The 24,183-nt window shown below is 37.1% G+C and overlaps 1 protein-coding gene across 1 annotated transcript in view; it reads left to right on the top strand.

Annotated features, from left to right (window-relative positions):
- Nucleotides 1-24,183, top strand: part of LOC145684791 (trypsin-like) — a 197,349-nt gene that overhangs the window by 121,389 nt on the left and 51,777 nt on the right. The gene's annotated exons all lie outside the window — the stretch shown is intronic.

The raw sequence follows: 24,183 nt of genomic DNA on the forward strand, positions 1-24,183 counted from the left end.
TTTGTAATTTCATTAGTCTTTAGATAGGAGATGGGTTCACACACTAGGTTTTGGGTATAATTTTCCTTGCTAGGAAAAATGGACCGACACGTAAAAAACGCTGAAAATAAGCACAAAAAATTTAAAGTTTTGTCATTTCATTAGTCTTTGGAAACGAGGTTTGTCCACACAGTAGTGGGGGTATAATTTTCGTAGCCAGGAAAAGTGGACCCCCACCTAACAATCGCAGTAAATAACAACCAAAAATTCAATCTTTTGTCACTTCATTAGTCTTTAGAAAGGAGATTTGTCCATACAGTAGGATGGCGTATAATTCTCCTGGCCTGGAGAAATGGACCCCACGTAACAAACACAATAAATAACCATCGAAAAATTAAATATTTCATCATTCATTGGTCTTCTTAAAGAAGATTTATTCACATACTAGGGTGTGGGTATAATTTTTCAGGCCAGGAAAAATGGACCCCAACCTAATAAACACAGTAAATAACCACCAAATAATTCAAACTTTTGTTATTCCATTGGTCTTTTGAAAGGAGATTTGTTCACACAGTACGGTGCGGGTATATTCCTTGCAAGGAAAAAAGGACCAAATCTAAATAACATAGTAAATAAATACCAAAAAATTCAATTTTTGTCGTTTCATAGATCTTTTGAAAGGAGATTTGTTCACTCATTACGATGGGAGTATAGTTTCTCTGGCCAGGAAAAATTGGCCCCCACCCTACTGTATGGACAAATCTTTTTTCTAAACACTAACAAAATGACAAAAGTCTGGTTTTTTGGTGGTTATTTACAGTTTGTTATTTGGGGTCCATTTTTCCTGGCCAGAACAATTATACCCCGACACTAGTGTATAGACAAATTTTCTTTCTAAAGACTAATGAAATGGCAAGTGATTGAATTTTTGATGGTTATTTTCAGTGTTTTTTCGTGTTGAGCCCATTTTTCCTGGGCAGGAAAATTATACCCACATTCTACTGCATGGACAAATCGCCCTTGTAAAGACTAATGAAATAACAAAAGATTGAATTCTTTTGTTGTTATTTACTGCGTTTATAGGCGGAGATCCATTTTTTCCTGGCAAAGAAAATTATACGCCCACCCTACTGTATGAACAAATCTCCTTTGTAAAGACTAACAAAATGAGAAAAGTGAATTTTTTGGTGGTTATTTAAGGTTTGTTAGGTGGAGTCAATTTTTCCTGGCCAGGAAAATTATACCCCCACCCAACTGTATGGACAAATCTCCTTTATAAAGACTAATGAAATAACAAAAAATTAAATTTTTTGTTGGTTATTTTCAGCGTTTTTTAAATAAGGCTCCATTTTTCCTGGCCAAGAATATTGTACCCCCACCCTAGTGTGTGGACAAATCTCGTTACTAATGACTAATGAAATGACAAAAGTTTTAATTTTTTGGTGCTTATTTACTGCGTTTTTTTGTTGGGGGTCCATTTTTTCTGTCCAGGAAAATTATACCCCCACCCTACTGTATGGACAAATATCCTTTTTAAAGACTAATGAAATGACAAAAGATTTAATTTTTTGGTGGTTATTTTCAACGTTTTTTAGGTGGGGGTCTTTTTTTCCTGGCCAGGAAAATTATACCCCCACAATAGAGTGTGGAACAATCTCCTTTTCTAAAGACTAATGAAATGATATTTTTTTTTGTTTTTTGGTTGTTCTTTACTGCGTTTCTTAGGTGGGGGTCCATTTTTCCTGGCCAGGAAAATTTTACCCCCACCCTACAGAGTGGATAAATCTCATTTCTAAAGACTAATGAAAGGACAAGACATTGAATTTTTTGTTGTTTGTTTTCAGCGCTTTTTTAGTTGGGGGTCCATATTTCCTGGCCAGGAAAACTATACCCCCATCGTACTGCATGGACAAATCTCCTTTCTAAAGACTAATGAAATAACCAAAGATTGAATTTTTTGGTGGTTATTTGTTGCGATTTTTACGTGGGGGTCCATTTTTACTGGCCAGGAAAATTATACCCCCACCCTACTGTGTGGATAAATCGGCTTTCTAAAGACTAATGAAATGGCAAAGGATTAAATTTTTCGGTGGTTGTTTTCAGCGTTTTTTAGGTATGGATCCATTTTTCCTGGCCAGGAAAATTATACCCCCACCCTACTGTGTGGACAAATCAATTTTCTAAAGACACATGAAATGACAAAAGTTTTAATTTTTTGGTGCTTATTTTCAGCGTTCTTTAGGTGGGGTCCATTTTCCCTGGCCAGGAAAATTATACCCCCACCCTACTGTGTGGACAAATCTCGTTTCTAAAGACACATGAAATGACAAAAGTTTTAATTTTTTGGTGCTTATTTTCAGCGTTTTTTTAGGTGGGGTCCATTTTTCCTGGCCAGGAAAATTATACCTCCACCCTACTGTGTGGACAAATCTCGTTTCTAAAGACACATGAAATGACAAAAGTTTTAATTTTTTGGTGCTTATTTTCAGAGTTTGTTTAGGTGGGGTCCATTTTTACTGGCCAGGAAAATTATGTCCCCACCCTACTGTGTGGATAAATCTCGTTTCTAAAGCCACATGAAATGACAAAAGTTTTAATTTTTTGGTGCTTATTTTCAGCGTTTTTTTTAGGTGGGGTCCATTTTTCCTGGCCAGGAAAATTATGCTACCACCCTACTGTGTGGACAAATCTCGTTTCTAAAGACACATGAAATGACAAAAGTTTTAATTTTTTGGTGCTTATTTTCAGCGTTTTTTTTAGGTGGGGTCCATTTTTCCTGGCCAGGAAAATTATACCTCCACCCTACTGTGTGGACAAATCTCGTTTCTAAAGACACATGAAATGACAAAAGTTTTAATTTTTTGGTGCTTATTTTCAGAGTTTGTTTAGGTGGGGTCCATTTTTACTGGCCAGGAAAATTATGCCCCCACCCTACTGTGTGGATAAATCTCGTTTCTAAAGACACATGAAATGACAAAAGTTTTAATTTTTTGGTGCTTATTTTCAGCGTTTTTTAGGTGGGGTCCATCTTTCCTGGTCAGGAAAATTATACCCCCACCCTACTGAGTGGACAAATCTCGTTTCTAAAGACACATGAAATGACAAAAGTTTTAATTTTTGGGTGCTTATTTTCAGCGTTTTTTTAGGTGGGGTCCATTTTGCCTGGCCAGGAAAATTATACCCCCACCCTACTGTGTGGATAAATCTCGTTTCTAAAGACACATGAAACGACAAAAGTTTTAATTTTTTGGTGCTTATTCTCAGTGTTTTTTAGGTGGGGTCCATTTTTCCTGGTCAGGAAAATTATACCTCCACCCTACTGTGTGGACAAATCTCGTTTCTAAAGACACATGAAATGACAAAAGTTTTAATTTTTTGGTGCTTATTTTCAGCGTTTTTTTAGGTGGGGTCCATTTTTACTGGCCAGGAAAATTATACCCCCACCCTACTGTGTGGACAAATCTCGTTTCTAAAGACTAATGAAATGACAAAAGTTTTAATTTTTTGGTACTTATTTTCAGCGTTTTTTTAGGTGGGGTCCATTTTTCCTGGCCAGGAAAATTATACCCCTACCCTACTGTGTGGACAAATCTCGTTTCTAAAGACACATGAAATGACAAGTTTTAATTTTTTGGTGCTTATTTTCAGCGTTTTTTTAGGTGGGGTCCATTTTTCCTGGCCAGGAAAATTATACCCCCACCCTACTGTGTGGACAAATCTCGTTTCTAAAGACACATGAAATGACAAAAGTTTTAATTTTTGGGTGGCTATTTTCAGCGTTTTTTTAGGTGGGGTTCCATTTTTAATGGCCAGGAAAATTATACCCCTATCATACTGTGTGGACAAATCGGCTTTCTAAAGACTAATGAAATGACAAGGGATTGAATTTTTTGGTAGTATTTTTCTGTTCGTTAGGTGGGGGTCCATTTTTCCTGGCCAGAAAAATTATACCCCCATATGTACATTTTTAATTGATATTCGGGAAATTTATGCCCCCGGGGTGACAATTTTCCTGGGAAAATTAGCACCCCGGGGTGATAATTTTCCTAGGAAAAGTATCACCCCGTGTAAAGGTGATTCCTGGGGTCTTATTTTCCTGGAAAAAATAGCACCCCGGGATGACAATTTTCCTGGGGTCTGATTTTCCTGCTACAACGGCATTCAAGCCGAAAATAATTTATCTTTGTCATTTCCAAAGTTTGAATAAAAGGATAGTTAATAGAGAAAGCAGAAACTTTTCTTGAGACACTCCATGGTTGTGCAAATGTTAAAGAGAGATTATTGTTGCTGATAGAGGCAACGAAGGTTGTATTTAATATTGTTGTTCTCGTCTTTCTAATTTCTAAATCAAACAGAACGTCTATTACTGTCCAGAATAATCTTGAATCATCATTCTGAGATTGATCTAAGTTTAGAAAGAATTTTGGAAAACAAGATCAACTGCATCGCCCATTTGAAAACATCTATAAATTCACTGACCTGTTGGGATTATAGTCGGGATTTCTTACCAAAAATTACTATCACTAAAAGAGTGTAATCTATGTTAAAGTTCAAAGTATGCTTATTGTAAAAACCCTAATCCTGCTATTATTCGAATAGTTGGTCTTTATAAATACTATTAAAGATCTTTAAGACTAATTTTCGTGAAGGTAATGATTCGAACGTATGTGAAGTTGCCCCCCCCCACTTTCAAATTTCGATTCGAAACTGAAGCCAATCGATTGTTTTTCATTTGTTATTGATTGTTTTGAAGAAACAATCGTTTGTTTCGAAAAAGTTGCGGAGATTTTCACTAAATAAAATTTGGGGGTTGGCAATTTCCCGCTGGGTTCTCTAGTATGAAATGTCGACTCAGAACTGAAGCCAATCGTTAGTTTTTCGTTTGTTATTGATTGTTTTAAAGAAAAAATCGTTTGTTTCGAAAAACGTACAGTAATATTCAAAAAATAAAGTTGGGGGGGGGCAAATTCACACTATCCCCCCACTTTCAAATTTCGATTCGAAACCGAAGCCAATTGTTTCTTTTTCGTTTATTATTGAATATTTTGAAGAAAAAATCTTTTGTTTCGAAAACGTACGGACATATTCACAAAATAAATTTGGAGGGGGCCAACTTCACGCTTCCCCCCCCTATTTTCAACTTCCGACTCCAAACATGCCAATCGTTTCCTTTTCGTTTGTTATTGATTATTTTGAAGAAAAATCATTTGTTTCGAAAAGTTGGGGAGCCAAATTCACACTATCCCCCTCTTTCAAATTTCGATTCGAAACCGAAGTCAATCATTTCTTTTTCGTTTGGTATTCAATGTTTTGAAGAAAATATTGTTTGTTTCGAAAAACGTACGGACATATTCACAAAATAAAGTTGGAGGGGGCCAACCTCACGCTGCCCCCTCCTCCCCACTTTCAACTTTCGACTCCAAACTGATGCCAATCGTTTGCTTTTCGTATGTTATTGATTGTTTTGAAGAAAAAATCGTTTGGTTCGAAAAACGTACAGAAATATTCAAAAAATAATGTTGGGGGCCAACTTCACACTAGCCCCCTCACTTTAAAATTTCGATTCGAAACCGAAGCCAATCGTTTGTTATTGATTGTTTTGAAGAAAAAATCGTTTGTTTCGAAAAACGTACGGACATATTCACAAAATAAAGTTGAGGCCAACTTCACGTTGCCCCCCCACTTTTAAATTTCGATTCCAAACTAATGCCAATCGGTTGTTTTTCGCTTGTTATTGATTGTTTTGAAGAAAAATTGTTTGTTTCGAAAAAGTAACGGAGATTTTTACTAAATAAAATTTGGGGGTTGGCAATTTCCTGCTGGGCTCTCTAGTATGAAACGTCGACTCAGAACTGAAGCCAATCGTTAGTTTTTCGTTTGTTATTGATTGTTTCGGAAAACGTACAGTAATATGTCAAAAAATAAAGTTGGAGGGGGCCAACTTCACGCTGCCCCCACACTTTCAACTTTCGACTCCAAACTGATGCCAATCGTTTGCTTTACGTTTGTTATTGATTGTTTTGAAGAAAAAATTGTTTGTTTCGAAAAACGTACAGAAATGTTCAAAAAAAAATAAAGTTAGGGAGCCAGCTTCACACTAGCCCACCCACTTTCAAATTTCGATTCGAAACCGAAGCCAATCGTTTGTTTTTCGTTTGTTATTGATTGTTTTGAAGAAAAAATCGTTTGTTTCGAAAAAGTTACGGAGATTTTCACTAAATATTAATTTGGGGGTTGGCAATTTCCCGCTGGGCTCTCTAGTATGAAATGTCGAGTCAGAACTGAAGCCAATCGTTAGTTTTTCGTTTGTTATTGAATGTTTTGAAGAAAAAATAGTTTGTTTCGAAAAGGTTACGGAGATATTCACTAAATAAAGTTTAACAAACGAGAAAGAAACGATTGGTTTCTGTTTCGAATCGAACTTTGAAAGTGGGGGGGCCAGTGTGAAGTTCCCCCCATGTTTTTTGAATATTACTGTACGTTTTTTTCGAAACAAACGAACTTTTCTTCAAAACAACCAATAACAAACGAAAAACTAACGATTGTCTTCAGTTCTGAGTCGACATTTCATACTAGACAACCCAGCGGGAAACTGCCAACCCCCAAATTTTATTTAGTGAAAATCTCCGTAACTTTTTCGAAACAAACGATTTTTTCTTTAAAACAGTCAATAACAAACGAAAAACAAGCGATTGACATTAGTTGGAATCGAAATTTGAAAGTGGAAGGCAGCGTGAAGTTGGCCCCCAAATTTATTTTCTGGATATGTCCGTACGTTTTTCGAAATAAACTACTTTTTCTTCAAAACAATCAATAACAAACGAAAAACAATCGATTGGCTTCAGTTTCGAATCGAAATTTGAAAGTGGGGGGGCCAACTTGACATACGTATGACTCGAAGCAGTGGCTCAGGGGTCAATTACTCACATGGCTATTAAATTATCCCCGGAAGCTATATTTCCAATAGTCTCAATCTAAATTAATAGTATTTTTGTAATCTGCTGAAATCACAACTGTTCCTACTACTGTGGATTTGAATACATTTAAATAAAGTTTCATTCTTTACATGATTTACCAAATAGTTTCTAGTAATTGGTAAATAACAAGATTATACACACTGAGAAAACTCCGTTTTCCGGACAGCGGTGTATTGTACAAATATAAGGAATCCTCTTGCTTACTACAGAAATCAGTACGAAGCATACGTCATCCGTATGCTACAGAGGCATTGCCCTTATGTCTTACATCATACCGTTACAGGATGTCTGATATCTAACAGTCTTCTTTATATTACATACATATATGTATGTTACCTTCGTCAGCTATATGTTGTATACGCCCATTTGTATGTGACATCCTGACCGCCTATATTGTTTCATATGGAAATTACGTATAGATGGAACACTTATACAGAAAGTATTATAAAACATGCGTTTTCTGTTATACGTACGTTAACTCCAAGAGCTACAGGATTTACAAATGTAACATACGATTTTACGTACGCCACATACATTTTCTTTTCTCAGTCCACTAGAGTTTTCTCGTGGTTTTATAATTAGTGCAGTCGTGTTGGATTCCGATGGAAGATAATCTATTTAGGATCTCACGTCAACCTGTAAGCCTTGTATAGCCAATGCAACCAATCAAATTTATTCGCTCATTAATCTAACAATGTTGAGATGAAGTGTTCAATTTTCTGAAGCTTTCTTTTCTTTTCTTTTCTTTTTTTTTTTTTTTTTTTTTTTGGAATCGAATCTAGGACCGTAAAAGCAGCAAGAAACTAGATCATCTAACCATTTAGCTACTATGAAACTCATTTTGCATTATTTTTATAATCTCCTTGCAATGCCACGAAAATGATCTGTACTCTATTTATAAGCATCCATAGCTAGGAAGTGCATACCTTGGCCATTATGTTAATTTTCATATCTAACAAGATTACAAAATTAATGGTAGAAGAGTGGATAAAAATAGGCAAAAAATCACATTCCAATTGACCGTGGTCAGTTAAGACAACAATTGGCATCATTTATACAGTATATGCTTCAATCGTGCCTTGCCATAGTGCATGTTAAGATACGATACGCTTTCCAGAAATTAACAGTTTCAAGACGTGTCGTATGCTGCATTTCTAGTTTGCAGTCTTAAATAAATAGATTTATACATTTGTTTTGGCTTTCAATCCATTTCATTCATTTCTAGCTTATGCGTACTGAATGGTAAAACGTAACTTTTTACTTCCATTTTGAAATTAATATGAATACGAAAAAACATTGAACATTGTATAAAAATGAAAGCAACAATGTTCGACATTTATCCCCTTCTAAACCGCTATAACGATTTATAATTATTTTTGTTACATTGGTGGATCCTGCTCTAGCTTAGGCTTTTAGCATCTTTTCGACAATGAGAAGTGAAGGGTTGAGGTGGTAAATATAAAAATAATCTAGTAGTCAATTCATTGTGATCGGGGTCGGTGAGATGAATAGTGACACTTTCGATTCAGGTTAAGTCCAAAGTCGTCCCCTATGAGTATTGGGGTTGAGTAAGAAGGGGTTAATACGTAGAATAATCGACCACAGCCGATATTAGTGCCCAAACCTTAGTTTCTGGTATCACCGCGTTGAATAATGACACTTCCAATGTTATTCTAAGTACACTCATGTCCAAAGTGGTTATCGCATATCTATAACTCTCTTCTTCTGAGAATATAATTTGATAATGATTTTGCAGCGTACTTTTAATACTGATACTATGTGTATAATCGGGAAATGTATATTTGTGGTAAATTTCATAGGAAAAGAATTATACATACGAAAATTAGAATAAGTGAAACAAAATGTTGCTAAATGGACAAGAAAGTTTTATTTCCGTTTTATTGTTATTTACTGCTCCTTTGACACGAAATTTGTCACATGCATGTCTTTGGCGATTATACACATACTAACATTATAAAAAATGCCGGGCGAATTAGTCATCATATTATATTCCTACAACAACATATTTATAGATATGCGACAATAATTTTGGACGTGAGTGTACATCCCCAATCAGCATGGGTATTGAGGGTTGCGGTCAGGAAAAAGCTGCTGCGTTAATATAATCGAAAACAGCTATTATTATTCATTCCACTCCTTTCGGGATAGTTGAGATGAACAGTGGCACTCCAAATGGCGTTTAAGTCCAACTTCATTCCCATTGACATTGGAATAATAGCTGGAGTGAGAGTTAGGGTGAAGAGGAACTTGTAAAAATAATTGAAACGACAGATATTAGAGTCCAGTTTCTTTTTCTTTTTTTCACTTGGATGGCTGAGATGAATAGAAATACTCATTAAGTTGAACTTTGGTCCCCATCGGTACTGAGCATATGAGGGATTTTGGCAGTAAGGGGTGATGTGTAAAGTAGGATTGATGCATTCAGTGTGGAATATATGTATTTTGCTGTAGGCTGCCATGTGAAATTATTGTGAACGTAAAAATAGACTGTACTCCCTCTGTCTTGGTAGGAACAGGCCTAAATAAGTAGCTAACAAAGCCTTTTGTTTCGGCCCAAAAAATATTTTTTTTTAGCTAAGCGGGTTGACGAATTCTAGTTTATCGTTGTATATTTACTGAGGAAATACGAATTACCATTGAGATTTTAGGGTTTTAATTGCATACATATTAATCGTTAAGGACATGAATATCTCACATACGTGTGCGTAGGAAGGTTAATATGCAAAATGCTATTTTCCTAATATGAAATACTAACCTGATCTATGAATTGAGTGTTCCCAGATAGACTTTTTATATATGAATTAAAAGAAGGTCCTTGAAGAACTATGAATTGAAGCCTATGATAAGACATTTGGTAGATACAAATAGATCTATGTGTATGTCCATTTGGCGACATAATTAATTCACAGTACTTACAAAAGCCCAATCAAGAACCAACTAAAAGTTGTGATATTTCTTTTTCTCCCTGCCCAATGCTTCTTACATTATGACGTGCTTAGAGCAAGAACTCTTTCATTCTGCGATATATTCGCAGATTTCGACCTTGAATATGTTCAAAGCTTTTGGGATTAAAGAAACATATTATGTCAATGTTATCACTGTTCTGTACTCATGTAAAGTTCATTTTCACCAAAGAACAGCAAATACCTGATCATTGGATTAATATGGATTAAAGATATTCCAGGCTTTTAACTCTGAACATCAATCGTACTTGCATTTCAGTTCGCTGAAATAAATAATATTTCAAACACATTTAACAAAAGTATCAAAGTAGGGACCTTCTGAGGATAGGGTTGTTTCTGAGATGCCAATACCTAGGTACTTCTTCTTATAACTCACCAACAGATCTCCATTACAATAGTATCTGATTTTACCAAAGGTAATGTACAAATATGTGAAGCACTACACCCAGCCAATTGAATCTTGACTGCGATGAAACTGATTTCACTATCCTGCAGGAGAAATATACAAAGGTTCTATCGCTGAAGACGGAAAATCACATATATATGCTTATTTCAGCTGAAATGATAAATTTTAAAGCACTAGTGACTTGCACAAACAGAGAAAAACTTTTCGTACTTTCACTTATGCTTTTAATTAGAACATGAAGCAGGGATTAACAGATGCTATTCTTTCCGGTTCGATCTTAGTACTCATACGTCAGACCAGATTAAATGGACATGTTTGCTACATGATTCGAAAATTTTGTAAGTTTTCCAAAGCCCACTGCACAAATACCTGCACTGAGAAAAATCTGTTCTCTAGACTGCGGTATAATGTACAAATATACGGAATCCTCTTGCTTACGTTATTCACATGCTACATACATACTGTCCTTAGAAGTTACATCATGCCACTGCAGGATGTCTGACATCTAACAGTTTTCCGTATATCACATTCATATACTTGTGTTACATTCCTCAGCTATATTTTATATACGTTCCTTTGTATTTGAGATCCTGACCACCTATATTGTTTCATATGGAAAGTACGTACAGATGAACACTTATACGGAAAGTCCAGTTATACGTCTGTTGTACGTTAACTCCAAAAACTACAGGAACTACGCATGTAACCTACCTTTTAAATACGCCACCTACATTTTTTCTCAGTATGTCCTTCGAATTATTGACAGGCCAATAGAGGTGGTTGTATTAGTGGAAAAGTGAAACCACTCTAACTTGTTTACCTTGATATTACTTGCGTAAGCTGTAAGCTTTAGATATTATTATTATGCACTCTTTCAAGCTTATTACTGTGAACAAGTGTATCTAATTTGGCTATTCACTATATCTATATTATATCTTTATAATGTTCCCAAATTCAGCTATTCCCACCTCTTTTCCACTATAGAGTGAAGCAAAAAGAAGACCACATATTAAACTGTGAATCCTCTATTGCACCTATCAGGAAGGGATCGAAAGCCAGGCAAACTTAATATGATACCAAGCTCTCCACATACGATCGGTTTAGAAGCGTCCGCTACAACGGAATAACAACATTCTCACACGGAACGGACATGAACCTGTAATCCGGACATCCGAATCAAACCTAGTCCATTCGAGAAACATAAAGATATGTTCTTGAACAAAAAAAAAAGAAAAAAAAAGACAACAGAGTAAGTCACCGGGGCCCATTAACCATGTTAGTATTTAAAAAAAATTGTAGACTCGCTGTGAAATAACTATTGCATCAACACTGCTCATTAGAAAGTCATGGTTTGTAGTTCATTCTCTTCAGCATGAAACAATATTTATGTTTCTCGAATGGACTAGGTTTCATGTCCGTTCCTTGTCAGAAATAGTTATAAAACGTTTACATTTTCGAAATCAATCTAAAGAGCCTCAAAGAAAGGACATAGAACGTGGCAAAGAAAGAGTAACTCCCGAGAGTCATTGAGTCAATTCAAGAACGTCATTCGAAGTGACAGTTCAAGTGGTTGTATTGGTAGGGATGATGGATGTATTTACTGTAATAACTTATAGTCTATAAGCGCGAAAAAGAATCTCTTTGTAACGAACAGTTTGCTAAAATCAGAGCCCTGTACGGGCCGGGCGCGCCCGTTTGGCCCGGCGAATTACCCGGCCCGGCCCGGCCTTTCCCTGCCCATTTCAAGTAATATCACACTGGACCAGGCCCGAACCGGATCGGTCACAAATGCTATAGGGCCGAACAGGGCACATGTATTTCCGGGCCGAGCCGAGCCGACCCGGACATTCTCAAAAACGGATCGGAATGTTGTCAGCCTATGTTAAACGTAATGTATTTGGGAAACTGATTCTTTATTCAAGACTGCAAAGTACTGCAACACTACTACTATTACTACTTCTACTACTACTACTTGTTCTACTACTACTTGTTCTACTACTACTACTTCTACTATTACTACTACGACCACTGCTAATACTACTACAACTGCTACGACTTCGCGTCAGAATTGACATATCTGGTAGCACAAAATTTACCTTCTAAGTGCAGAAAAAAACGGAGAAATGCTAATTTTTATGGCCGGTCTATGTAAAATGTGAACCGATGTTTGATCTACGAGAGACAACGGTGGCTCAGTAAGTAAAGCACTCGTATCTGGTGTTAGAGGTTGTCGGATCAATCCCTGTTCGTGCTATGTGAGCTTTGTGGTGGACAAACACTGTGAGCGTGGGAGTTTTCGGGGTGGTCCCGTTTCCTCCCACTGTTATCATTCCATCAATTCATCCCATTATCATCCAAACGTCTTGAACGTATCATAAAGTCAAGTAGTTGACCTACTAAGTAAATTTGGTACGTTACCATTAAACCACGGAGGCCGAAGCCGTGAACTGGCGTGTTCATAAGAGCAGTGCAATTTGTAGAAATGTTCAATTAGTAAGGCTAATAACAAATGGTGTTACATGTTCCTGTATTGTTTATAGTATGATACTACAAATATAACAAAATATAACGTTCAAATAAATCACTTCGACGGCAGCGTCAATTAGGTGTTCCTGAAACGGTGGCTCAGTGGTTGAGTGGTCACCTCTAGTGCATGGAATCCCTGGTTCAATCCCAGCTTGAACCAAGTGAACTTTGTGGTGGACAAACACCGTGTATGGGTTTTTCTCGGCGTTTTCCCGTTTCCTCCCACTTTATTCATTACACCATTTCATTTATTTCTCATAATCACCGTCTCCTTTAGCCTAGCCGGCATGCATATTTTCGAAATACACTCAGTCCTAGCCAGAAGGCATTACGTTTGGCAACATCGCACGGAAACAAATGAATGCTGAATTTCATTCTAACCCGTTCCTACTACTACTACCACTATTACTACTACTTTTACTACAACGATTACTACTACTACTACTACTTCTACTTTTGCTATGGATCTATAGTACAAGGGCAAACTTGTTCTAATGAAAGAAGTTGAATGAAAATTTTAAAAACTAATCGTTAAATCACTTTTTGAATATTATTTTTAACCTTATTTTAACGAAAGAAGTGTTATAATTTAAAAAAAAATAATTTTCTTAGGCAGGGTTTGAACCCGCAATTTTGCTTAGTACCATGTTGCGCTAGCTCACTTTTTTTTAAAATAAATACTTTATTGTACTCTTATTTAGCCAATTACATCAGAAAGGATTAACAAAGAAAATTGTACTGTGAGCATCCAATTATACCAACAACAAAAAAGTACAATAGACACATCAATAAATTGCTGCTAGAAAATTAGCAAACTTTTGTTTACGAATTGAAAGTGTTAGAGTTTGCATACGGAACAATAATTGATTGACATACAAAGTCACATTATTATTAAAATCATTACATAAAGAATATCGATAGTTTGGGACGTGATCCATAAAATTGCGTTATGTTTAGTGTTGGGATAAAATTGATAATCCGGAAGCAGCATGAATGACGTACAGTGAATATTAGAAGGAGTTGTCTTGCAGACACGGGCAATGATTTTTTGATAATGAAACCATATAGCTGTGTTTCTTGAGCAGCTTTCGAGCCGGTGTTGGAGACTATCGAGAACATAACAAGTACCGCAGAAAGAAATATAACAGATACCCAATTCATAAAGTCTCCCGTTAGTAGGATATATATTGTGAACAACACTGTACCAAAGAGATTGCATGGCAGGAGACAATACCGGAGTATGAATGTTTTCCCAGATTTTTTTCCAGTGTGTCATTGGGTAATGTTCTACAATACGGGGAACCGAAGTTGTGGTGCCATGATAATGATTATATAATTGTCTAACAGAAAGATCTTCAAGGTGACTCCGTGCGATAAGCGAGTAACTAATATCAAGAAATACGTCCTTGAGGTATGGCACAAGGGAAATCCAAGGTTGTATATGCAGGGGAGCTTGTAACTCAATATGACGTAGTGGTACACATAACGCCTTGCTGGAAAAGGATTCGGAGTAGGAGCATAATGTTTGGCAGACGCGATGAATCAGCAGCGAGTAGCTCTGAAATTTAATGTCTTTAAGGCCAAGGCCACCATCACGTTTTGATAAACACCAGTCTCGTGACTTACCCTTAGGCAGTGATTATGCCACAGCAGTTGCCCTGTGTGTTTTCGTATGATACTTAGGTATTTCTTCGGCAAGGAAAAAAATTGAGTCAGAAACCAAAGACGACTGAAAATAAAAACATTTAAAAGGTATACTCTGCCTGCAAGACTGACCTGCCGGACTTTACTTTGGTGTATGAGTGCAACCAAAGTACAGGTTGTGGTATGAAAATTGTAGTCTATAGTATCTGCTATGCCACGTTGCCAAGTTACGCCTAAGATTTTGATGCGATCAGTAAAGGGGAACGTAGACAAATACACGTGTTGGTCAGCCGGATTTATACACATCAGGCGTGACTTTTGTTTATTGAGAATAGCACCTGAAACGCACTCATAGTTCGATATGAGAAGTTCAACACGTGACAGTTCCTGTGGACTGGTAATGAAACAATGTATATCGTCTATAAATGCTTGTAATTTTAAGGATGTTGCACCAATCTGTATACCTTGAATGTGTTGTTCCAGTGTTAAAAGAAAGGGAACAAGAACCAAGCTATATAGAATGGAAGACAGGGGGCAACCTTGTGCAATACCTCGACGTACATTGATAGGATATGTAAGTGCACCATTAACCTTTAATCTTACATATCGTTGAGTATAAAGAAATTTAATCAAATTAAGAAAACTGTCTCCGCAACCATAGTTTTCAAGTACCTTAAACATGTAACCATGTGACAATCTGTCAAATGCCTTATGAAAATCAAGCGCCAATAAAACGACCTGCGGAGAACTTGTTTTCTGACACCAATGAATACCTTCTCGTATATTACTTAGTGCTAAAAACATAGGTTTTGTATGTTTTAAACCATACTGATCATTGTGTAAGACTTGATTCAGAAACGGTTCTAAACGAGAGGCAAGGCAACGAGATAAAATTTTCTGGTCAACATTAAGGAGGGTAATCGGTCTAAAATTATCAAAGTCATGCGCACCTGCATGTTTACGTACAAGTACCATTATGCCAGCGGTAAAGGAAGAGATGCACGTAGGCGTGAGTCGGAGTTCGTTATACATTTCTGTGAGAAAAGGCGTAAGAATTCTGTGAAATTGGCGGTAAAATTCTAGTGTAAGACCATCGGGTCCCGGAGATTTATTTAACTTTCCCGCAAAAATAGCTTGCTTGACTTCTCTTTCTGTAAAGGGGGCATTGAATATGTTACGAGCCTCCGGGGTGAAAGTACCGGTCGGACGCTCGAAGCAAGGGTCAGAAGATTGGGTTGGAGCGGGGGAATATAGGTTCTGGTATGTATTGTACAAAGCTGGGATTACCTGATCATGCTCGTGAACTACACCGTTAGGAAAGGAGACCTTGGAAATAAGGTTTTGTTTACCTCTGCGCCTTTCACAGATAACTGTATGTAAAGAGGGAACTTCATGCTGAAGCATCGTTGTTTTGCCTCTCGTGAAAAAACCTTGATGTTTTTTTCGATGTAAAGTGAGTAGGAGTGCCTTAATTTCCTTAATACGAGGAAGTACGTCTACTCCTTGAGCAAGTTCTTTATAGTAGTCACATAATAAGTGATGGTAATAATTATATTGCTCTTTAAGAAGAGAGGATTTGTCTTTGCAGTGCTGTTTACAGATAGACCGAAAGGACGGTTTAATGTGATGTAACCACCATGAAAACAAACTTTTCTTGTGAGATTTAAAGTGCATTAAATAGTTCCACCTATTGGTAATTAGCAACTGTAGATCCTCGTCAGGTAAAACGCTGTTATTGAGTGACCAAACAAAGGATGATTTTAAGTACTTACGGATGGGTAGATCAATGGTACAAACCACAGCACAGTGATCAGAAAAGCATACCGGTTGAACGTTTATGGAGCGCACAAAATTAATTAAAGTGGTACTGACATAGATCCTATCCAAACGTGAGGATCCATTTCGTCGAAAAAAAGTGTGCCCTGGGGTGTTACCTTTATAATGACGCCATACGTCAACTAACTTAAAGTCTTGAATCAATTTACTTAATGTAGGAGAAGTATTGTAACCAAAACTTGAGTCTATAGGATCTAACACTGCATTGTAGTCTCCTACACAAATCAAATCTCTGGTACCAGAATGTAACTCCATTGGAACGTCGGTGAGATAGAAGGAGTTTCGCTCAGCACGTTTGTTATTCCCGGACGGCGAATATAAATTACAAAAGTGTATGCTTTCATAATTGGCTGCGATAATACGTCCTGACGGAAATTTTGAGAAAGCGGTTAATGAGATATCTTTGCGATATATAATAGCTGTTCCAGAACCAGTTTCGGAAGGATTGACTTCCCACAAATGATTAAAAAGAAAGGAGAAATTGTCAATATTGCATTCTTGAAGGAAAATTATATCCAGAGACGATTGGTTGATGTAATCGGCTAGCGCTTTTTGCTTGGTGAGACTAGAAATGCCGTTGACATTAAGAGTGGCTATACGCGTGGCTTACATATTTAATGGCCACAGAAAAATAAAAAGACACCAAAAAAGTACGACACAAAGAAATGACACAATACACTTGAGAAAACAAAGACGGGGGGTAACACTCGCACACATTCCCGTTCTATACTGGAAGGTGATATGATCACTTGTCCGAAGAGGTAGCACTATCATTTGCCTTAGCACTTGCTTCACTATGATGGGGATCTACTCGTGACCTCGTGAAACCAGACACACAATTGTTGTTTACGGGGGGAGCGCTCTTAGTTTTCTGAAGTTTATTGGCTCTACTGGATGCATCACGAGGGGAAGACTGAGATCGACCTTTGCGACGTCTCTTTTCGGGTACAGAGGGAAGCTGGGATGCTTCTGTAGATGGTGAATCTCTATCGAAAGAATCCGTCACTTCCTGGTGAGAGTCATCAATGCCCACTAACGGTGGGGTACTTACCGTGATTTCAGGTAGCGTATCCATCTCCGATGCGGAAGATGCTGAAACAGTAATGCTCTGTTGTGAAATATCCGAACTATTAGGCGCTATGGTAGTGGAACTGGAAGAGTCACTCTGCGTTGCATTTGAAGCAAGGGTCTGCTGGGAGGCTATAGCAGGAGAACTGTTGTGAGATGCAACTGTAGAACTAGGGGGGACACCAAGCGGACAAGTGGATTCAGTTTCATTGAGTGCCTTAGCAAAAGGACTTACAGCAGTTGCAGTTGAAGGTGGAAGGTTCTCCTGTAAAGTTGGAGGACGTTTCTCACTTAACACAGGAAAACTAGTAAACGAATGAACGTTCGGTTGAGTATCCACTTTATTCAAATTGCCGGGCATGGGCGGGGCTCTGGATGGTGAGACACTGGATACTGAAGCTGATACGGTTGGAGGAAGAAGACGCTTTGTACAATCCGCGGCAAAAAAAAAACCTGCAACATGAGGATGGAAGTTTATTGTGAAACTACGCTTAACAGCACAGGGAATGAACATAACGTCTAAGTGGAACGAATCACGCCAGGATAAACCTCGGCCTCTTCCCGTACACACTTATTTTGGAGCGAAAGACTTCGTTATTTCAAAATAAACTTATATGCTCATGTTGCAGGTTTTTTGCCGCGGATTGTACATTCCATCAGAAAATGATTTGGTGAGTCACAAATGGCGCAGGTTTTAACTTGACCTCCATACGTTAACCACAAACGTAAACCACAGATAGCCACATAAGAAGGTATGGGGCGCTTAATGCTCATACGTATTATCTTTCTCCCAGTCCTTACTTCATAGATGTGTCCAGCAGAATACATTTCGTCTGCAATTGACTTAATTTCACCGTACTGAGAAAGTACACGAGAAATATGATGATCTTCCAACTCGGTGGGTACCAAATGTAAACGGACAGTCATAATATTGGAACTGGCAGAATCGATTAAAATGTTATAAGTACCAAGATCATCTGAATAACTAACCTTTCCATTCACTCGAAACAGAATTTGTTCACAAAGCACTTGTGAGATTAACTTAACATATAACTGTTTGCGACTATAATCAAACTCAATACTGACAACTTGATCAGGAAGCAGATGAAAAGTATTGCGGATCCATTCATGCAAGACCAATGTGTTAGGCTTGTTCACAACATCTTGAAATGACTAACGTAAAGTATTCACTCGGATAACAGACATAATGCACTTAGTAGGTAAACCTGTACTTCACACTAGACAATATGATGAAAAGAGTAAATATAACTCGAACTACTTGGTAGTAGAAAATACTCCACTTGACAATGCAGGTTGAGTTGAAGCAAGTTAACACACTCACTACTTCCACTCGAACACCTACCGGAACAACGAGGTGAACGGCACGGCGTCTGCCGAGCAACTGTGCTCACTCGGCTACGAGGTCCGACAGCATTGGCGTTTACTTTGTGCTATATGTAGTCATGACTCGTGATGTCACCAACAGGATGGCGATATACACTTCATTCACCTTTCCTACATTGTTGCCAAGCGTAACCCCGTTCACAATGCCTTATGGCTAGAGTTCAGTGGATTTCGAAAATACGCAGCCGGCATAACTGTGGGACGTAAAACTCAAAGATTTCATTTTCGTTGTTTTGTTTTCGTTTTACTAATAATAGCAGTAGTGGTATTCGCGGTCGTATTAGTATAGTAATGAGGAGTAGTAGTAGTGGTAGTAGTAATAGTAGTAGCAGTGGCAGCAATATTGGAATTAGCAATAGCATTCGTAATCGTAATAGTGATAATAGTATTAGCAGTAATAGTTGTAGTATTAGTATTACATATGATATAGTAGTTTTACATATCTTCTGTGTTACTCACGGGCCGGACCGGGTTGGGTCGAGCCGGGCTCAGAATACAGATCCATCCGTGCCGGGCCGGGCCGTTCTCGGGCCTGGGTTTGTAGGACACTTGCTAAAACTGATCTTATCACAAGAGTACCGAATTTTTCATAAAATTGTGTTCATTATTGTAGTTCTTGAAGTGAAAATTGATTCAAAATTTATGTTTTAGGTCTGGTTGGAAACAGTTTTATGTTTTTTTTTATTTATTTGTTCCATTTGAGTTACTCTCTGAGATGATATAGGCCTAATTTTTCTGTATTTTTGCTTGTGTGTTAAATGGTTAGTATACCATGCCAAAATAAAAGGTAATTGCTCTGCAACAAGTTTAAAAGATGAAGCGAATAAGTCATTTGAAACTACATAATACTTACTTTTGTATTGCGTAAAATCTTCTTTTCATGGAAATTTAAGCGTTATTTTTGCAAATAATGGTGTTTGAAGATATTGCTTATTCCATTTTCAAAAGTCTGATATATGTAGACTATATAACAAAGCATGCTTTAATAGCCGTATATCGACATTGTATTTTGTTCTAGTTTCCCATTTTAAAGTCATTTAATATTCCATGTTAGGAGCGGGATGTTCTTAATATGGGAAATTGAGTTTCTTTCAGTTTCAGTGCAAAAGCATTGATTGATAAGTAGTCAACCTTCATACTTATATTTTGGTTAGCAAACGTTTCCCAATTACTTAAATAAGGAAGACGTACAACTTACTTACCCAATTACTCCAAATTCCCAATTATTTACAACACTTACATAAGGAAGAAACGTTTCCTAGATATAAGTATACCACATTCAGTAACTTCATCCTAATGGAAAACAATCAATTTTAGTGTCGAATTGGGTTTGCTGAGACAAATAATGATACTCCCAAGATCATACTTTAGTTGCAATTCATCTCTAGGTGTATCCTAATGGGAGGAGGAGTTCAAACACTATTCATAAACTAATTTTTCCTGTACAAAGGATGGACATTTCAAACAGTAACTTTATATTGCCTAGAAATATTTATTTCAGTGTCAAGGTTTACTTTAATATGTTTATGTAATCGTGAATGTCTTCGCAAAACTCTGTGTATTGAAACTTAGCAGTTATAATGATTTTTTTTTTTTTTTTTTTTTTTTGCAGCTTTGGGGTTATGTTGATTTTCGCATACTGAATTGCAAATTTTGCATTGTATTGACGCAAATCTTCACTGAATGTGGCCGCAAATGAAGTATAAAACAAAATCATTAACGAATGGTTTCATTTTCTAACTGTAAATATAGAAATATCTTAAAACATGTATGTATTAATTTTTTAACAATTCTTACTTTCAATTTGAAATGTGATACCTTTAGCGTCCCTTCTTTATCCATATGTGGTAAATCAATTTTTGAAATTAAAAAAAAAAAAAAAATTCGTCAGTTTTATCTAGGATTTTATAGTAATATTGAAAACGTTTGAAACGTAGATAGCGAAAGAAGTTTAAATGAAGAGATGCAAAACATATGAATGGGATACATCATACTTGTATATAGGACACCAGAGCGTTTCAAGCCTTACCCCTTCCGGTTTTCTTCTTCTAACGGTTAATTTTAAGTTCAATCTGTTTGATCTTACAAGGCAGGGTACCTCGGTGTAACACGCCGATTTCGATCAGATTGCACAGACATAGAGGACATCGAAAAAGAAGCGACCCGTATTTTTTATATCGGCCAAAAAGCGCATTGAAAGCCTAAAATAGGGGCATAAAAGGCGGTCAAAATTAATTATGTGGAATATAGCGAAAACGAGAAGAGCTATCGGAAAAGGTTAAATGTACGAAATACTACCCATAATCGACGCAAGGCAATGAACTAAAAAAACATCTGTGCGAAGGAAGCAGAACATCCGGAAATGGACCTATCACATGTACAACAATGTCACAATGTGTTACGGAAATGAGCGAAAAGGGTGGTAAGGAGCAAGAAGAAAGAGGAAAAAAAAGAGAAAACAGCGTTTTTGTTTTGGTGGCATACGTCGCCCGTATACTAAAGAGACTCAGATTAATCTCAAATCACGAAGATGAGAGAACACGCAGGATGGATGCAAACGGCGTTTGTATAGACAGCCAGCAAGACAGTACTGCGCAGTGTTTTGCATATATCGGGTAATGGGAACAATGATGAGATGGATGTTGGAAATAAAAATGTATGTAGGCAGTAGTAACACAAAAGCAAAAATGTTACTATTACTATTAAGTTGTATGCGTATTTTCGTATTGATGTAATGTTGATACTCATGCGTGGTACTGATATTACTGTTGTTGTTTATCTTACGTATGTAGACCACTTGTTATTACATTCTACTGTGCAATGCACTTTTGTTCCCATTACATGATGTATGCAACCCACTGCGCAGTACTGTCTCGCTGCCTGTCTATACGAACGGCTTTAGCATCCATCCTGCGTGTTCTCTCATCTTCGAGATTTGAGATGAATTTGCGTCTCTTTCGCACACGGCGACGTATACCACTAAACCAAAAAAAAATTTTTTTTCTCTTTTCTTTCCCTCTTTCTTTTTGCTCCTTACCACCCTTTTCGCTCATTTCCGTAACACATTGTAACAAAGTTGTACACGTGATTGGTCCATTTCCAGATGTTCTGCTTTCTTCGAATGGGTTATTTTTTAGCTTATTATCTTGCATTGACTACGGGTACTATTTCGTACATTTATCCTTTTCCGATATCTCTTCTTGTTCTCGCTATATTCCACATAATCTAATTTTGACCGAAGTTTATGCCCCTATTTTAGGTTTTCAATACGCTTGTTGGCCGATATAAAAAATACGGGTCGCTTCTTTTTTGATGTTTTCTATGTCTGTGCAATCTTATCAAAAATCGGCGTGTTACGCCGGGGTACCCTGCCGTGTTAGATGATTTTCTGGTATTTCTCGTTTCTCGCTGTCTTTCTTTCTCAAGAAATAAAATGAAATCTTTGATTTTAACGTCCCACGGATGTGTGTTAAGGGTCTTCACTAGAGCGAAATTAAACTACCACTAACTAATTTTAGAGTTTTTCTGTAATATCTTCAAAACAAAAATATTCGAAAAGTAGAAACGTACTGAACTAGACAATACGATTTGGCATGTGATACCGTTATCACAACCCATCTACCTGCTTTCGATTTGCAACTGTAGATAGATTTTAGCATTTTTAGCAGGTTCTGTAAATAGCGGCATACCAAGAGCAGATAGGTGAATTGTGGTAAAGGTATCACATGCAAAATCGTGTTGTCTAGTTCACTAGGTTTCTGCTTTTTGAACATTTTTATTTGTTTTGAAGTTATTACAGAAAAACTCTAAAATTAGCAGTAGTTTGATTTCGCCGTAGTGAAGGCCCTTAAGGGGGACGATGATTAAATCAAGTGAATGATGATGAAAGAATTGTCGATTCAGAAATTGAGAGTAAACGATAGTACAACGAGAAAACCTAGGGTAAACGATGTTGTCCACCACAAACTTACTTGGCCGGAGATTGTACCAAGGACCCCACGAATCAGAGGTAAGGCCTCTAACAGTAAGCCAAAGTGCCCCCTGTCAAGTGACAATTTATTTTTATGAAAAATTACAGAAAATATAACATACTGTTCATTACTTGGTATAAACGAAAAATGTATTGCGTGAAGCTTCATAGCTTTCTAGCATAGTTAAAAATAATAACGAATACAAATTCGCAATGTTAGCAAGGCAATGTGCACATTAAGTCGTGCACGATAGTTACGTCTATCTCAAACGTAATATTTTAAGAAGAATGTGATATCTTGAAGTCATTGTTCTTAGCAAATTTAAGCTTTCACTAATCATTGATAAATAAATAATGCAGTTACCAGTATCAGTATCTCGACAGCTTTTTCTTCACCATGCAAGCTGAGTTTTAATTAACAACATGGAGTATATATTGACAGGTTATGTTCCTATTTCGACGTCATTTTTTTCACTAACCTGTTCTTAGACACCGCTGCTGAGTTATTTTCAGGTTAGCTCTGTATGAAACAAACCGGTTTTATAGTAAGCGCAACAAGTGATGATGAAATAATATGCTAAAGTGATATATTTGTGTACATTCGCCTGTGCTAAAATTAAATTGCATTCACATCTCCATCTTTTGTTGTATAGGAGACATTTACTTTGACCAATTGTGCTGAAACAAATTGACAACAAATGATGATAAATATGGCTTGTGCAAATATATAATCTTCTTTATTCTTGTTTTCCGCATGAAGATCATAATTTTATAATTAATTTTATACTCCAAAAAATCAACCATTGATTACGCATTACGTAGTGATATACACTGATTAGTAACTGAATGAGAGAACACTTGGATAGTAACATTTGTGTAGCACTCTCTTTTGCCTTGATTACGGCTGCGATGAGAAGTGGCATGGACTCCAAAAGATACAGATGCATTTGGGAGCCAAAATGAACTATGATTACCGCACAGTATCTTAAAATCCACAAAATTTGGACGGAGCAAAGTCAAGAGCACGCGCATTCCTCTCCACAGCTTTCAAGATGTGCTTAATATTATTGAGGTCGAGGTTCTTCGCGGGCCTGGCAAACCCGAATCCACCTCTGGTTGTAATATGCTCACGGAACATTCTTGATATTGTGGCTCTAACGACTTCCAAGTTGAAGTGTCTTATACGTTTGGCCCCAACAACATGCTTGCGATCAAATGTGCTAAAACCTCGTGTCTTACCCATCCTGTAGTCAACTTTACTCATACAGTCCGTACGAAAACTGACGTACTCATTGTCATTGTAACGTGCGAAGCCCCATTACATTCACTCGCCGAGCACAGTGCTATGTTCTCACAACGGCAACTGTCTTTACCTCAATAGCTTATTAG

The sequence above is a fragment of the Thermobia domestica genome, chromosome 5 (assembly GCF_964235325.1).
Source record: "Thermobia domestica chromosome 5, izTheDome1.hap1.1, whole genome shotgun sequence".
Taxonomy (NCBI): Eukaryota; Metazoa; Arthropoda; class Insecta; order Zygentoma; family Lepismatidae; genus Thermobia; species Thermobia domestica.